Here is a 17,296-nt window from a genome sequence, read left to right as displayed (position 1 = left end):
GCTCGCTTCCCTTTCTAGCCAGGTCGGTTCCCCTTACATCGGCGGTTCAAGATATTTTAGTAGCTTCTCATAAAGCTTCCACTACAAAGACTTACACCAGTAAGTGGAAACGTTTTGTCTTTTGGGCGGAGTCGCATCATTTGGACCCTGTTAGAGCTCCGTTAAACAAGGTTTTAGAGTTCTTGACTGAACTATTTCATGAAGGAGCTTCCCCGGCTACTTTAAGAGTACAGTTAGCTGCCATTTCTAACTATCATGTAGAGGAATGTGGTGCACCTATTATGGCTCACAGACTTTGTAAAGCCTTTTTTAAAGGTTCTTTTCATATCAGACCACCAGTCAGAAGTCCGACATCACCGTGGAATTTAAACCTGTTGCTCTCTAAATTGATGTTGCCACCCTTTGAACCAGCCTCAAGTTGCACATTGAAATTTTTGTCATGGAAAACTTTATTTCTAGTGGCCATTACATCTGCTAGGCAGTGTCTGAGCTTCAGGCCCTTTCTGTCAAACATCCTTATTTAATATTTCATTCTGACAGAGTATCCCTACGCACTAATCCATCCTTTCTCCCCAAAGTTTGTTCTTCTAGTAATATTAATCAGTCCATTGAATTACCCACCTTCTTTAAGAACCACTCTAATAAATTGGAGTATATGTTGCACAAACTGGGCGTCCATAGACAACTCAGATTTTATTTGGATAGAACAAAAGATCACAGGAAATCTGATCAACTATTTGTAGCTTTTGCTGACAGCAGAAAGGGTCTTGCAGTTATGAAACAAACTCTTTCTAAATGGCTAACTGACTGTATCACATATGTTTATGAAGCCTCTGACCAAACATTATCAGCAAAACCCAAAGGACATTCCACCAGATCAGTTTCTACATCTTTGGCTCACGCAGCTCGCTACCACTAGACACTATTTGTGCGGCTGCTACTTGGGCTAAACCTCATACATTTATCTCTCATTACAAAGTGGACAGGGTTTCTAGGGATAGGGCAACCTTTGGTTCCACTGTGCTCAAGAACGTTCTCCCTTGAGTTCCTCAGGATCATGGAGCTAGGGTCGCTACCCATGTGTAAGAACAAAGGCGAGATTGAACACTCTCACATAAAGAAGTTATGTCCTTACCATAACGTTCCATCTGGAGTGTTCATCTGCATGTTACACTCCCACCCTCCCACCCTTAGGAAGAGCGTTCGATTTGGTGCCTGGTCTGGAGTATTCTCCTTCTGCTGTTGCAGTATTAGTGTTACTATCATACCCTTGGTATATTTGTATATATGTACTTTTATGTATATAGTTTGGCATGTGTGCGTGCTTTATGTCTGGTTTGCTTGCAAACTAGATCTGAGGTAAAGGCAGAGGGGGATTGTGGGTATTAGATGTCCTCGAGCTTCTTCTCGATGCAGAGCTTGCAGTCGGCCGGCACGGAGCCGAGGATCGGCTCCGAACCCATGTGTAATAACCAAGGCGAGATGAACACTCCACATGGAACGTTATGGTAAGGACATAACTTCTTTTTAAAGTCCATTGAGGAAAAAGCCAAGTCAGTTCAGACAAGATTTCCTCCAGGTTCAGCCACCCAGATTCAGCAGGAATTGGCTTTCAAAATACTGGTCCTTTCCTAATCCTGAAAGATTTCAAAGGGGCAAAAACAGGCGTGGCCGAGGAAAGGGACAATACAGAGGTTCCTACAGGGGACAACAATGGCAACCAGCAAACCAAAGAAGTGACACAGGGGCTTCTCCTGCCCCACAGGGACAATCCCAATGACTTTCCTCTACTTCCGCTGACCAAGGAGCAAACAGAAGCTCCCTTGGGCGGAAAATTATCTCTGTTTTCAGACAATTGGCACAGATTGACAAAGGACAAATGGATTTTGGACATTATAGACCAAGGCTACAGGTTCCACTTTCATACCTTACCAAGGAAACAAGGCATGCCAAACCTACCACAAAACCAGAGGGCAGAGGCTATCAAGCAAATTTCTCTGCTTGCTCAGATCAAAGCAATAGAAAAAGTTCCACAACAAGAACAAGGCCAGGGGTTTTACTCAAGACTGTTCCTTGTTCCAAGAAAAGAAACTCAATGGAGACCAATACTGGATTTGTCCGCATTAAACACCTTTCTCATAGTACCAAAGTTCAAAATGCTGACCTTACAGCAATTCCTTCTCATGCTGGGCAAGGGGTCTTGGCTGATTACTCTGGACCTCAAGGAGGCATACCTGCATGTCCCTAGCAGACACAGCTACAGAAGATACCTCAGATTTCTTGCAGGGCCAGAGCATTATCAATTCTCAGCATTGCCATTTGGCTTGTCTACTGCACCCAGAGTATTCACGAAATGCCTGGCTTCAGTAATTGCTCATTGCAGGCTCCAGGGGATCCAAATTTACCCGTACCTGGACGACTGCCTCATACAAGCGGACGACAAACTGATTTTGACAAAAAACTTGAATTATGTCATACAATTGCTACAAGCTCTGGGATACACAGTCAACTTCCAAAAATCAAGACTTCAGCCATCCCAGCAAGTAACCTTCTTAGGAGCCAAACTAAACACAGCCTCTCAAATGGCTTACCTGACAGAAGACAAGCAAAAGAAGTTAACTCATTATTTCAAAGGTTTGGCAAAGCTCACCCAGATGACTGCAAGGAGATTCCTACAGGCCCTGGGTTACATTGCATCCTGCATTCTCCTGGTTCCATTAGCAAGACTACACATGAGAAAGCTTCAATGGTACCTAAAAAGTTTATGGTCTCAACACAGCAACAACCTAGAGACAACCATACCGCTCATTCCATGCCTACAAAAGGAATTTATATGGTGGGCCTCGGTAAGCCAGGCAAACACAGGTATGTCATTCAAAAAACCTCAAATAACACAAACAATGACCACAGACGCCTCAGACCTTGGATGGGGGCGCACATGGAGGGCAGATGTATTCAAGGACAATGGTCTCCAAAGGAAACACATCTGCATATCAACCAAAAGAAATGCTGGCAGTAATGCATGCCATCGAGGCCTTTCGACAACAACTTCAGCAAGGCCACCTGCTAATACGGACAGACAACACCACTGTCATGTGGTACATAAACAAGCAGGGGGGCACCCATTCTTACCCCCTTTGCAGACTGACAATGAATCTTTGGGAAAAATCACTGAGCTTAAACATACAGTTGCAATCCCAGTTTGTTCCAGGCAAAGACAATGTGCGGGCGGACAGCCTAAGCAGGAATTTCCTAGACCCCCACGAGTGGAGGTTACATCCAGAAATCTTCATACGACTCACCTCGACATGGGGCAGGCCAGAAGTAGACCTATTTGCCTCCCACCTCAATCATCATCTACAAAAGTTCTGTTCAAGGACATATCATCCACAAGCGTGGAAAATAGATGCTCTCTCATTCAACTGGAACTTCCTAAAAATCTATGCATTTCCACCTCTGCCACTGATGACCATAGTACTACTAAAGATCAAAGCAGAGAAGCCCAAGGGGATCCTAATAGCTCCAGACTGGCCAAGACAACACTGGTACCCACTACTACGGAGCATATGTCACAACAAAAAGTGGGCCCTTCCCCAATGGCCCCATCTTTTGACTCAAAACAACTTCAAGACAGTACATCCCAACATTCAGACGCTGCAGCTAACAGCTTGGGAGAGCCCATGAATAACCTCAATCTACCTCTCTCCAAGGAAGTTCAGCGGATACTAACAGAAGCCCGCAGACCATCCACCAGAAAGGTTTATTCAGCAAAATGGAAGAGATTCAGCATTTGGAATACCAGCAAGGGTCATGATGCATCATTATTGAACATCCCACTCATACTGGAATATTTGGCAGATATGCTACAGAATGGACTTTCATATTCTTCCATAAAAATACATGCTTCAGCTATTTCAGCTAGATACAACACTGATCCACCTGTGTTTTCACATCCTTTAAGGCAATTCCTTAGGGGAATCAAGAATATAAAGCCACCAAGAAAGGCCCCAGTACCAGCTTGGGACCTCAACTATGTCCTAGAAAAACTGACTCTACCCCCCTTTGAGCCAGCAGCTTCTTTGGACTTACAATTTCTCTCATGGAAGACAGCTTTCCTGTTGGCAATTACCTCAGCAAGAAGGGTTTCGGAATTACAGGCCCTAATGGCAATACCACCGTTTATAACCTTTCATAGAGACAGGGTCTCCTTACGAACCAACCTTAGCTTTTTGCCAAAAGTGGTATCTAGGGTTTCTTTAAATCAAGCAATTCACCTGCCTACTTTCTTTCCCAATCCTGAGAACAAAGGGGAAAGACTGTTGCATACCTTGGACATTCACAGACAACTTCGCTACTACCTGGACAGAACCAAGGCCAATAGGAAGTCTGATCAGCTTTTTGTAGCTTACGCTCCTGGAGTACAAGGAAAAGCAATTTCCAAACAGACTATTTCAAAATGGATTGGACATTGCATCAGATTATGTTATTCCTTCCATGGAAAGAGTGTACCAGCCAATGTCAGACCACACTCTACCAGAGCTACAGCCACCTCTACAGCATTCTTAAGAGGGGTGCCTACAAAAGACATTCTAGAAGCTGCTACATGGAGCTCCGTGCATACATTCTCCAAACACTACAACCTCCCTTTATATTCCAGATCCAGAGCAGGCTTTGCTTCGGCAGTCCTGCAGGGATTGATAGCTACACCATCCTTTTCTTAGAGCATTCCACCTCCCCCAGCTAAGCTATGGTATTCAACCCATATGTTATGACTGCAGTTGCATTCTTGAAGGACATAGTACAGTTTTGTACCTACCATAAATGTAGATGTCCGATAGATATGCAGCTGCAGTCGGGTTTTCCCTCCCTCCTTCCCCTCTATGACTTGGGTCCACTCCTCTCCCTGTTATCCTAGCTGGGGATATCTGTTATGGTGTATCTGTTTATTGCTTATTTATTTGTCTGGAAACCTGTTTTTGTCTTCCAATTTGATTACAGCCTTCCTTGGAGGGCACCTGGCATCTGGGGCAAGAAACACTGAAGAAGATGGCGTCGGCTGATGCTTATGTACTCCAGCCGCTCTGACATCGGAGAGATATGCGACATCAGCCGACGTCGGACCCAGACTTTGGAATCCGGCCGACCGAGGGCTGCCTGAGGCAGGACAATCCATATGTTATGACTGCAGTTGCATATCTATCGGACATCTACATTTATGGTAGGTACAAAACTGTACTTTTTCAGGCCTACTCAGCTTCTTATAAAGGCAAAGCCTCCTTCTAAATCAAAGACTGCAACACAGTCCTCTTCTGAACCGGCTCCCAAGTCACAGAAACAGTTACTCAAGATGGCGGAGGATTTACTTACTATGATTAGGGGTTCACATCCCCCTCCAGATAAAAGGCCAAGGCAGGATGTTTATTATGATTCCTCTGATCAGGCTTCTGTTTCTTCAGTTTCTTCTTCTGACCAGGAATATTCTTTCCCTCCTTATGAGGATTCTGATGCTGAGGAATCCATTCCTTCAGCTTCTCCCCCTGAGGATTTCTCTTTTGGGGAAACTTTGCATGAAATGAGGGAACATTTCCACTGGGAAGGACAGGAGTATTCGGAATCTAAGAAAAGACTAAGGGATTTTCTTCTTCTCCCCCAACATAGACCCCTGGTTATTCCTGCTGTTTTGGATATTGTGGATGATGCTTTTTCAGAGGCTAACTTAACCCCTGACTCTCTTCCTCCTGCTCCTGTTAAGCCTGATAGATTTTACAGGGTTCCTGATTCCCACCAGTTTTTATACAAGAACCCTTCTGCTGACCCTGAAACCATTTCTTAGGGTCATAAGGGAGTTAAGGCCGCTTCTGCCAAAAACCCCATTCCCACTGAAAAGGATTCTAGATCTTTAGAAAGATGGGGCAAAAAAGTGTACACTTCTGCTACTTTGTCCATTAGGGCTTTAAACTGTCAGTTTCATATGCTGAAATACCAGCAATTTCTCTTGTCTGTTTTAAAACAGAAGCTTACTTCCATTTCTGCCTGTGCAGATGATAAGGAATTACATGACTTATTGCATGCCACTGAACAAGTTGGGAAGCATGGTTTACACTGTGGATTTGATGCCTTGGAGGCTTCTTGTAGAGCTGCTGCCTCTGGTACAGTCATTAGAAGGCATGCATGGCTAAAGGAACAAAATTTGCCAGAACAAGTGAAAGCTAAATTATTGGATGCTCCTGTTCAGCTTAATGTTTTGTTTGGTTCAAAAGCTGAAGAGGTGATTAAAAAGATGGAGGATAAGGCGAAATCCATGCAAACAGTTAAAGATTTCTTACAAGTACAGCCACCAAGATTTAGCAGGAATTGGCCTTCTAAAAATTGGTCCTTTCCCACTTCAGACAGGCCTCAGAGGGGTAGATATAGTCGTTCCAGAGGAAGGCCTCAAACACAAGCTTCTTATAGACCAAGACAGTGGACTGCTTCCACCCCTAGGGAAGGAGAGGATAGGTCACAAACTCATAAGAAACAAACTCAATGACTCCCTCTGTTGGGCTGCAGGAACTTCTTGCCTGGAAGCCCCCCTCTGAGGAAAACTCTTTTTTATCAAAATTGGACTCGTATAACCCAAGACAAGTGGGTTCTGGATGTGGTTTTAAGAGGTTACAAATTCCATTTTCATACCCTGCCAAGGCCAAGCGGATGGCCAGACCTTCCAAAACATCCATGGACAGAGGCCTTAAACCAGGTGGAAGCACTTTAGGCTATGAAAGCCATAGAACTGGTTCCACTTTCAGAGATGGGACAAGGTTTTTACTCAAGGCTCTTTCTAGTCCCCAGGAAGCAAAACTCATGGAGACCCATTCTGGATCTGTCAGTCTTGAACACCTTTCTAGAAATTCCAAAATTCAAGATGCTTACTCCACAGCAGCTGCTTCCAATGCTATCCAAAGATGCGTGGATGGTAACTTTGGATTTAAAGGAGGCATATTTACACATTCCCATCAGGCAGGAACGCAGAAAATACCTCAGGTTCAAGGCCGGATCGAGGCACTTTCAATTCTCTGCGCTGTCCTTTGGATTGTCTACTGCACCCAGGGTCTTCACCAAATGCCTGGCTCCAGTAGTAGCGTACTGCAGACTCAAGGGAATTCAAATTTACCCTTATCTGGACGATTGTCTAATTCAGGCAGACAGCAAGGATGTCTTACTCCAGCATCTAGAGTTTGTACAAAACCTCCTCAAATTCCTGGGATTTTCTGTAAACATAAAAAAGTCAAATTTGACGCCCTCACAGCAGATAACTTTTCTGGGTGCTCTTCTAAACACCACAACCCAGATGGCATTTCTGACATCCGAAAAACAATTACAGCTGGCTTCAACTTTCAAAACCTTGGCAACTTTAACTCAACTATCTGCAAGGAGATTCCTGCAGGGTCTAGGTTACATGGCCTCCTGCATCCTTCTCGTACCATATGCAAGACTACACATGAGGAAAATACAGTGGTACCTAAAAAGTGTATGGTCTCAGCATTGCCACAGTTTAGACATACTGATCTCCGTCCTGCCTTGCCTTCAAAAGGAATTTCTTTGGTGGTCCAGGGCATGTACTCTAAACAAAGGGGAAACCCTTCTGTCTGCCTCCTGCCACTCAGATTCTATCCACGGACGCGTCTGATTATGCTTGAAGAGCCCATTTTCAGGGCAACTGTCTGCAGGGCCTTTGGACAAAGGATCAGAAGCACCTGCATATCAATTTAAAGGAAATGTTAGCCATTCAGAAAGCCCTAATGGCCTTCAGGAATCTTCTACAACCAGGACAACTACTAATACGGACAGACAACACCACAGTTATGTGGTAAATAAACAAGCAAGGGGGGATCTCATTCCTACCCCCTTTGCAGACTAGCCATGGATCTATGGAACACAGCTCTAGCTTGCAATCTGGACCTTCAAGCTCAGTTTCTACCAGGGAAGCAAAACTTCCTGGCAGACAGTCTGAGCAGATACCTTTCGGATCCACACGAGTGGATGCTGGACACCAAAATATTCAGGATTAAAGCAGCAGTCTGGGGATGTCCTCACATAGACCTCTTTGCATCCCATCTCAATCATCAACTACAGAATTTTTGCACCAGGACTTTCCACAAAGAAGCTTGGAAAGTGGATGCCCTATCATTCAGTTGGAGGAACCTCTCGGGATATGCCTTTCTGCCTCTTCCTCTTCTTCCACGGGTATTAAAGATAAAACAGGACAAGACCAAGATGATAATCTTGCTGGCCCCAAATTGGCCTCGACAGTTTTGGTACCCAACTCTAAAAAACCTATGTCTGGAGCCCCCTTGGATTTTACCTCAGTCTCTGAACCTTCTGTCCCAACATCAGGGTCAGTTCTACACTCTCATGTCAGAACTCTCAGCCTGGCGGCCTGGTTAATCCAGGGCCTTTGATTTCTTCTTTCCTACCCAAGCAGGTTATGGATGTCATTTTAGAAGCCAGACGTCCTAGCACTAGAAAATCTTATGCAGGAAAATGGAAAAGATTTTGTTCCTGGATGCAGGCTCAGGATTCTGATCCTCTTCTTCCATACATTTCTTCAATTTTACTTTACTTGACAGATCTCTTACATAAGGGTCTCTCTTTCTCTTCCATTAAGATTCATGCCTCTGCTATTTCTGCTCATTATAATACAGACCCTCCAATCTTTTCCCACCAGCTCATGAGACAGTTTCTCAGAGGAGCTAAGAATTTAAGACCTCCTAGATCTCCTCCCATTCCTGCTTGGGATCTCAACTATGTTTTGGAAAAAATAACCTTGCCTCCTTTTGAGCCTGCTGCCTCTTCTGACATCAAGTTTTTATCTTGAAAGACAGCTATCCTGTTAGCCCTAACCTCTACCAGGAGAGTGTCAGAGTTACAAGCTCTTATGGCTTTGGAACCATATATTATTTTTCATCAAGACAGGGTGTCTTTGAGGACTAATCCTACCTTCATGCCTAAGGTGGTTTTCAAAGTGGCTTTAAATCAAACTATCCATTTGCCAACTTTTTTTCCCACTCCTCAAAATAAAGGGGAAAGGATCTTACATTCCTTGGATGTACACAGACAATTACGTTTTTACCTGGACAGAACCAAGGACATCAGAAAATCAGAACAATTGTTTGTTTCTTATGCTTCAAGTTCCCAAGGTAAAGCCATTTCAAAACAGACCATTTCTAAATGGATTGCTCATGGAATCAGATTTTGTTGTTCACACCATGGAAAGCAAATCCCAGGGAGTATACGGACTCATTCCACCAGAGCTGCTGCCACTTCTGCAGCCTTCCTCAGGGGAGTTCCTACCAAAGACATTTTGGAAGCTGCAACTCTGAGTTCAGTGCATACTTTTTCGAAGCACTACAGTCTACCTCTCTATAGAAGTCTAGGGCAGGCTTTGCCTCTGCAGTCTTGCAGGGCCTTTTAGCCGCCCCTTCTTCTTCTTTATGACCACCTCCCTTTCTTTCAGCTTTGGGATTCTACCCTACAGTTATGACTGCAACAGTGAAACACGATGAACATAGTACAGTTGTGTACACCTACCATAAATGCAGATGTTCGAGTGTCTTCACTGTAGCAGTCTGGGTTTCCCTCCCTCCTGTCCCCTCTTATTTTTACTTTTGTATGGTTCCTTTTTTTCACCATTCTTCTGAGGTGTATTTGCAAAGGGTATGGGACCTTTATTATTTTGGGACTCCTGACATCTGGGGCAAGAAAAACTGGAAAAGATGGCGTTGGCTGTCAGCTTTGTACTCCTGGCGCTCTGACGTCAGGGAGCATGGTTGAACAGCCGACCCCGGACCCAGACTTTGGGATTCTGGCTGACCGAGGACTGCCTGCCGGAAGGGGAGAACCCTACAGTCATGACCGCAACAGTGAAGACACTCGAACATCTACATTTATGGTAGGTGTACACAACTGTACTTTCGAGTGTATTCACTGTTGCAGTCCAGGTTACCCACCCACCATCCCCCTTTCTTTGCTGGGACTTACCTGTACTTCTTTATTGTATACAGCCTATGTGGTGTATTTGCTTGTAGATGAAGGTAATGTTTATTTTAGTGCATGCTTTTCATAAGCAATGTTTTTAGCCTACCTTTTTGGGGGCACCTGACATCTGGGGCAAGAAAAACTGAAGAAAATGGCGTCTGCTGCATCTTATATACCCCTGGCACACTGGCGTCAGGGAAGAGGCAACAGCAACCGATGCCGGACCAGGACTTTGGAATTCAGGCCAATTGCGGGTAGTCTGCCAGCAGGTTAACCCAAGTGTAATGACTGCAACAGTGAATACACTCGAACATCTACATTTATGGTAGGTACACAACTGTGCTTTTCCTCTGATGACCAGGATTTACCCTTGTGTACCTATGAGGATTCTACTACAGAGGACTCTATTCCCTCTGCATCCCCCCCAGGGGATTTCTCTTTTGGTGAAACTGTGCATACTCTTAGGGAGCATTTTTGCTGGGAAAGCCAGGATTACTCTGATTCTAAAAAGAGACTTGGGGATTTCTTATTCCTGCCTCAACACAGGCCTTTAGCTATCCCTTCTGTACTAGGCATTGTTGATGCCTTTTTGGAATCTAGCTTGGCCCCTGACTCTCTACCTCCTGCTCCCAGAAAACCTGATAAATATTACAGGGTTCCTGACTCTCACAAGTTCCTTTTTAAAAATCCTACTCTGGATCCTGAGACTATTTCACAGGGACCCAAGGGCATTAAAGCTACTACTGCCAAAAATCCTTCCCCTTCTGATAGAGACTCCAGGGCACAGGATAGATGGGTTAGGAAGGTATACACATTTGTAACCTTGGCCATTAGGGCCTTAAACTGTCAGTTTCAAAGTATCAGCAACATATTATTGGATTGCTTAAACAGAAAATGATTATTCCTGACTGCTGAAAATAAGGATTTACAGGATTTAATGCATTCTGCTGAACAGGTTGGAAAATATACTTTGCAATGTGGTTTTGATTCACTAGAGGCATCTTGCAGGGCTGCTGTCACTGGTTCTGTACTTAGAAGGTATGATTGGCTTAAGGAGCAATCTTTGCCAGATCATGTTAAAGCTAAATTGCTGGATGCTCCCTTAAATCAGGACCGCCTGTTTGGCAACAAAGCAGAAGTTCTTAAAAAGATGAAGGAAAAAGCTAAATCTGTGCTAACTGTAAAGATTTCCTACAAGTACAGCCTCCAAGATTTAGTAGGCATTGGCTCTCTAAGAATTGGTCCTTTCCTGCCTCTTCCAGGCCTTCTCAGTCATTACCCAGAACCAGCAGAACACCCAGGCTTCAGTCCCAGGGTGCTCACAGGTCTAAGCAGTGGGGGGCTCCCACTTCCAAATCAGGGAGTAGTAAGAGACCCCCCTATGGTAAGTTGTCTCAATGACTTAACTTTAAAACTTCCAAGCACTTCTCAACTGACTGCTCCTTTAGGGGGAAAAAATTGCTCTGCAGGCCAAAAACTGGGAACTCATTACCCAGGACAGATGGGTTTTAAATAGTTTTCCAAGGATACAGATTTCACTTCCACACATTACCAACCCCAAATAGTTGGCCAGATCTACCCCTAAATCAGTGGTCAGAAGCTCAAAAGCAAGTACTCTCTCTCTCTTAAGCATAAAAGCTATTCAAACTGTACCAGAAGAGGAAAAGGGACAAGGTTTCTACTCTACTTTTCCTGGTACCCAGAAAAGATAATTCATGGCGTCCTATCCTGGGCCTTTCTATCTTAAACACCTTTTTGGTGATTCCAAAATTCAAGATGCTAACTCTTCACCAGTTGCTTCCTATACTAGGCAAAGATGCCTGGTTGGCAACATTGGATTTAAAGGAAGCCTACCTGCACATCCCAATCAGGGAATCTTGCAGAAGATACCTACGCTTCAAAGTAGGATACATGCACTATCAGTTCTCTGCAATGCCCTTTGTAAATACCCTGGGCACGGTAGATAAGCCAAAGTGCCTAGCTCCAGTCATTGCATTTTGCAGGCAAAGAAATATTCAGATATACCCATATCTGGACGATTGTCTAATTCAGGCAGAAAGCCAGGACATACTTTTGAATCATCTGGCATTTGTACAAAAGGTGCTAACTTGCCTGGGGTACATCATAAAAGAAAAAAAATCACATTTGGTACCCTGTCAACAAATTTTATTCCTGGGAGCAAGCTTGAACACAACTTCCCAGATGGCTTTCCTCACTCCAGAGAAACAAATTCATTTCACAACTTACTTCAAACTAATGGCCACAAAGACCCTGCTATCTGCAAGGCAAATACTGCAAGCCTTGGGGTTCATGGCCTCATGCATTCTACTAATTGCATTCTACTAATTCCAAGACTGCATATGAGGAAACTACAGTGGTATCTAAAAAGCCTATGGTGTCAACATTCTCAGGATCTAGAAGCAATGATTCCTATCATACCTTGCCTACAGTTAGAGTTCCTTTGGTGGGCAGAGGCCTGCCACCAAAACAAGGGACTGCCATTCAATCTACCTCCTGTTACCCAAACCCTAACAGATCCATCAGACTATGCATGGGGGGGGCTCAGCTGGCAGGGAAGTGCATTCAGGGCAAATGGAACCCAAGTAAAATGCACCTGCATATCAATCAAAAAGAAATGTTAGCTGTACAGAACGCTCTGACAGCGTTCAAGGACCACATTATTCCAGGACAATTAATGGTAAAGACGGACACCATCACTGTTGTGGTACATAAACAAGCAGGGGGGTACCCATTCTTATCTCCTCTGCAGACTAGCCATGGCTCTGTGGAACACAGCCTTGAGCTACCAAGTACATCTGCAGGCTCAATTCCTGCCAGGAAAACTAAATACACTGGCAGACGAACTAAGCAGAAATCTCATGGACCCACACAAGTGGAAACTGGAACCAAAGACTTTCAACATGTTAAAGAAATGGGGGAGCCCAGATATAGACCTGTTTGCCTCCCCCCAGAACTACCAACTGGACAAATTCTGCACAAGGACTCCCCACAAACAAGCTTGGAAAGTGGATGCTCTGTCCTTCACCTGGAAAAATCTATCGGTTTATGCCTTTCCCCCTCTGACTCTCCTCTCCAAAGTGCTACTAAAGATCAAACAGGACAAACCAAGGACGATACTGATTGCACCAGACTGACCACGCCAACACTGGTGTAACCCCTCTTGCGCAATGTGTCACTGCTGGCTCCATGGCACCTGCCTCAGACCCCTACCCCGCTGTCACAGCAGGAGAGCCAGATTCTGCACCCTCCGCTTCAAACCCTGAACCTGGCAGCCTGGCTAATTACCTAATCTCTCCGTTACCATCACTCAGTAAATGAGTGTTGAATGTCATTTTGGAGGCAAGGAGGCCTTGTACTAGAAAATCTTATGCTGAAAAATGGAAAAGATTCTGTGCCTGGAACCAAACTCAAGGGATGGGCACAGCAGCGCCCAACTTAACTCAGATTTTTCAATACTTAACTGAGATGCTTCACAAAGGCCTTTCTTTTTCCTCCATCAGAATTCGCGCCTCAGCCATTTCAGCTCATTACAACACAAAACCGCCTCCCTTCTCTCATCCACTGCTCAAGCAGTTCCTCAGAAGGGCCAAAAACTTAAAACCACCCAGGAGAGCCCCAACTCCAGCCTGGGACCTTAACTATGTATTGGAAAAACTCACTCTTCCTCTTTTTGAGCCAACTGCAAGTGCACAGTTAAAATTCCTTTCTTGGAAAACAGCCTTCCTTTTAGCAATCACTTCAGTAAGAAGGGTATCTGAATTACATGCCCTTATGGCAGTGGAGCCTTTCATCATCTTTCATGCGGACAGGGTGTTCCTCAGGACCAATCTCCCCTTCATGCCCAAGGTGGTATCCAGTGCAGCTCTTAATCAATCCATTCATTTGCCAACCATCTTTTCTAATCCACAGAACAAAGGGGAATGCATACTGCAATCCTTAGATGTGCGCAGACGACTTAGATTTTACTTGGACAGGACTAAACCTCAAAGGAAATCTGAACTGCAGGTGACATTTGCTGCAGGGGCAGAGAGGCTATTTCAAAGCAAACCACTTCTAAATGGATAGGCCATTGCATTCATTTCTGCTATAAGCACCATGGAAAACCTATCCCACAGGGGATTAGACCCCATTCAACCAGGGCTACATGTACCTCTACAGCCATTCTCAGAGCTGTCCCTACCAGGGACATCCTAGAAGCTGCTACCTGGAGTTCTGTACATACTTTCACCAAGCATTACCATTTGCCAATTTTCCTCTAAATCCAGAGCTGGCTTTGCCATTGCAGTCTTGCAGGGCCTTATAGCTGGTCCTTATGCTATCTAAATTCCTCCTCTCATCCTTAACTTTGGGAATCAACCCAGATGTGATGACTGCAACACTGAAACATGAAGAACATAGTACAGTTGTGTGCACTTACCATAAATGTAGATTTTTGAGTGTATTCACTGTTGCAGTCCTGGTTACCCTCCCTCCTGCCCCCTGACTTCTTTTGGCTACACCTCTACTCTCCTTTACTATGCTTAAAAGCTTTTTGGTGTATTTGTTTTTTTGTTAGAGGTATACCATTGTATTTATATATTTGCTTCCCATCAGGGGGCACCTGACATCTGGGGCAAGAAAGACTGATGTACTGACGTCGGCTGCATGCTTTATACCCCTGACTACTTGACGTCATGAAAGATGAGACAGCAACCGACGCAGGACCCAAAGCTCTGATAATCAGGCCAACTGAAGGCTACTGCAAGCAGATGACCCAAATGTGATGAGTGCAGCAGTGAATACACTCTAACATCTACATTTATGGTAAGTGTACATAACTGTACATTTTTGAAGAACAGTTTGAACTGGCGTCAAACTCTTAACCAACACCCCTCCCCAAGAATCACCTGTAGTGTTTCTGCAGACAAGGACTGAGGAGTCCTGCATTATCCTTTCCCAAAAGCTAGTCATTTATGATGCCATTAAGCTAGCCTGGAGGCACCCTAACTCTGCTCATTCATCCACAGCCAGTAAGGTTGATGCCCCTATATACACTACTGCCTGAATGGGCAGAGCAAGGTTATGTAGCATCCCAGTGCTGATTTCTCTGTACTTACTTCTTTCAGTAAAGTAAGAACTCAGGCATAAGATCCCACATACCCATTTCTTGGTGAAACAGCTCGCCAGCTGTCTCTTCCTTATGTGAAGGAAGCAAACTCTCTTCTCTGTGCAGGGTTTTCATAGTCCTCATTATTCTCCTTTTCCATATGTTCTTTTCTAGATCTGGATAGTCTTAGAAGGATAAGGTGCTCCCTCTGGTGCCAAAAAGTCTGTGTTCCGAAGGTGCTCTGACACAAATATTGATGCTTGCCTTGAGACTACCCATAGTGGAGGCAATGGGAGGTTCTCAAGAGTTCACCTTGGCTTGAAGAATCATCACACAGGATCAGTAAATTCTAGAATTTTTGAGAAATTTTCTCCAAATACTCTGCATAAACAGAATACCCTCAACCTCTCACTGAAATGACAAAACAATTTTTATATATAACTGCTGCCTGTAGAATCCATGTTGCACGTGGACTTTCTCTTTAGTAACTTCCACCTCTGTAAAATCTTAGAATGTATAAATGTAACTACTGATGTTGTCCTTTTCTCATGTTGAAGTATTCCAAACCCTTGGGTTTTCCTCTCTTGCTACCCGAACGTCCGGCCAGTATACAAAAGCTTCTAGTTGTTGCAGGGTACGTGGGACATCTGATGTTGGCTGTGGGAATGTGGGCTGTAAAAGTGACATCTGCATGTATCAGACCTCAGAACTTCTCTGCCGCCAGTCGAATATCAGCTGTTCCTGCCGTATCGGCTCTCTGATCATCTTTTCAAAGAGAAGTACTCCACTTGGGATGTTTTGTTCTTTTGGGTCACTGCATTCCTGTTTAGGGTTATGCCATCCAGGAAGGGAAAGTGTAGTTGCGGTCGTCATATCCCCTATAAGGACGCCCATGATGCCTTTTCTGTTATGGCCATAAGTCCTGCTCCATCTGTTGGGCCTTTGTCTCAAAAACTTTACAGAGTTGTCTGCATGCCTTGAACATTTATTTAGAAAATCACCATCTTAAGCGCTTTGTGTTAGCTATGGAGTGGCCGTCCGGTCAGCCATTCGAGCTACCTAAGAAAGACAAAAGTTGCTAGCCCTGAATCCGTTGCTGCACCTCCTCCACCTGATGTCCCTCCTGTGACCAACGTTAACTTGGAGGAACGTTCGGCCGCCGCCTGTATGGGTACAGAGGGTACCATTGGGGAAGCTGTAGTACCCAGAGCGGAAAGTGCGTCCTTGGAGGTAATGCATACTTCGGCTTCTGACGGTGATGGGGAACCTCTGCTTGTACCGGCCACCCAGACGAGTCCTTCCACTACTGAAGATGTTTGTGAACCTAGGCCTGCCTTGGCCCCTACGTCCTCTAGGCCTTCCTTGAAAAGAAAACTGAAAACAAAGCATGTTTCCTCTCCTGTACAGAGCCAGCCAGACTGGCAGGCATTTTTCCAGAGCCTTTTCAATACTTTTATGACTCTTGGGCCTTTCACGCCTTCATCCTCCCCAGTGGCTCCCCTGCTGATTAACCCTAGGCTTCAGGCTGAAGGTATTTCTCAACCTGAAGCCTGAGGACTACTCTGACTCCTCTTCAGAGTACTCTCTGTCCTATGTCTCCCATTTACCATGTCCCCTTGGTTGTGCCTCACCAGAGGAAGATTCTGCTGAGACAGATTCTCCTGGTGAGGATCTCACCTTTGGGGAGACCATTTCCAAAACGAGGGAGTTAAAGTGGAATTCCACTGAGATGACAGAAGTTCAGAAAAGATATTATGAACTTCTACAGATGGATACTCCTGCTTCCTCAGCTGTACCTCCAGTCTTGCCAGCTTTTCTGGATGCTTTTAATGCAGCCTCTGTGGATCCTGATTCACACTCCCCTGCCCCTTGAAGGCCTGACAGGTTCTACAAGGTCCCAGAGGGTGCCAAATTTCCTATTAAATGCCCCATAGCAGACCGTGTCACTGTATCACTCTCAGCTGATAAGCCCTCAAAACTGCTTCCATCCACCTCTGTTCTCCCTACAGATATACAGCAAGGCCATGGAGCGCCTTGGAAAAAAAAGTTTATACCTCAGTTAACCTGGCATTCAGGACAACAAACTACGTAGCCTTTTTAGGACAAGCCACTAAGCTTCTGAGATCCTAGAGATGTTCTTCTTGTTTCACTATTGCAGTCATCACTTGTGGGTAT

At 44.7% G+C, this 17,296-nt stretch overlaps 1 protein-coding gene across 1 annotated transcript in view; it reads left to right on the top strand.

Moving 5' to 3' along the window:
- Positions 1–17,296, top strand: part of LARP1 (La ribonucleoprotein 1, translational regulator) — a 3,464,554-nt gene that overhangs the window by 2,708,126 nt on the left and 739,132 nt on the right. The gene's annotated exons all lie outside the window — the stretch shown is intronic.

The sequence above is a fragment of the Protopterus annectens genome, chromosome 4.part0 (assembly GCF_019279795.1).
Source record: "Protopterus annectens isolate FY-2018-M chromosome 4.part0, PAN1.0, whole genome shotgun sequence".
NCBI lineage: Eukaryota > Metazoa > Chordata > Ceratodontiformes > Protopteridae > Protopterus > Protopterus annectens.
The sequence above is the reverse complement of the archived record's forward strand: the minus strand, read 5'-3'. Positions and strand labels throughout refer to the sequence as shown.